The 1042-nt window shown below is 41.1% G+C and overlaps 1 protein-coding gene across 1 annotated transcript in view; it reads right to left on the reverse strand.

The window, feature by feature from the left end:
* The window catches only part of LOC130586932 (uncharacterized), an 8096-nt gene extending 7094 nt beyond the window's left edge, over positions 1–1002 (reverse strand). The window contains exon 1 of the mRNA XM_057387868.1: positions 893–1002. The gene's annotated coding sequence lies outside the window, so the exon portion shown is untranslated. The remainder of the gene's footprint in view (positions 1–892) is intronic.
* Between the last annotated feature and the right edge of the window lie 40 nt (positions 1003–1042).

The following is a 1042-nucleotide window of genomic DNA, read 5'->3' on the forward strand; positions in this document are numbered from 1 at the left end:
AGAGAAATACCCATAGATACATCCCCAAAAGCACCACAACCTGAAGGAATGTAAGAAATATAAAAAAATCTCCGATAAAATAAAGGCTCGAAAATAATATTATAATAATATCAATTTCTAYTTAGCATGGCAGGATTTTTCAACCTGCTTAGGGCTGAAACATTTTTTACCAACAGGCTGTTATTAGTGAAATAAATAAATCAAATCAGCTAAGTRATGTATTTACACATATCTCAGCTTGCCTGTGATTTTTTAATATAAATYACCTACTTCAGTTTCATTAAATCAATTATTTTTTAAAGGATATAAAAGAAGCCAGGTCTCAGATAAGCAACAAATTCCCATAAAGTTCTAATACTCGTATTGGTGATTGCTTAATTAATGGTTCCTTTATACCAAATCCTAATAAATATTACTCCAGGCAAATGGAGCACCTTGAAATGAAGGTGACAAAGCCTTTTACTGAACCAGCTCTTTCTTTAGGCCTTWGAAACCCAAATTTCTATTTTAAATTATGCACATTTCTCCACCACAGACAACCCACAACGCTGTCCATGTAGGTCTGTACTCCTGGAAATACAAAATTCTGATTTTTTTGTCCCCAAAATTCCATGATTTATTCCAGAGTCTAATGAAGTTACAGAGATGTTGAAGAGGATGGAGTTCCTCATTTTCCCATTTTCCTGTGGTAGCTCAGTTTCACAATCTCCAAAGAGTCTGCTCCCTGTTTTTCCTTGTTCCAACTGTTTTAAGGGCAAAATCCAGAGAATCCTTCTCTCCACACAGCCCAAATCCCCCATTTCTGTGCCCAGAAACTGCCGTTATCCCATTCTCCAGCACAGCCCCACTGCTGGGCACTCAGGGAGGAGCTGGCCCCATAACCCCATCCCACCTCAAGGGAAGGAAATCCAGTTGGGATCTCTGCAGGAACTGCTCCGGGAGCGCCCGGCGCTGGGCTGGGCTCAGCAGCAACGGGAGGCACGGGGAGAACCTGCTCTCCTGGATTTCTGTGGGGAAAAAACAGGACTGCAGTGAGAGCTGG

This window comes from Malurus melanocephalus, unplaced genomic scaffold (genome assembly GCF_030028575.1).
Source record: "Malurus melanocephalus ecotype Western Australia unplaced genomic scaffold, MMel_1.1 scaffold_1406, whole genome shotgun sequence".
Taxonomy (NCBI): domain Eukaryota; kingdom Metazoa; phylum Chordata; class Aves; order Passeriformes; family Maluridae; genus Malurus; species Malurus melanocephalus.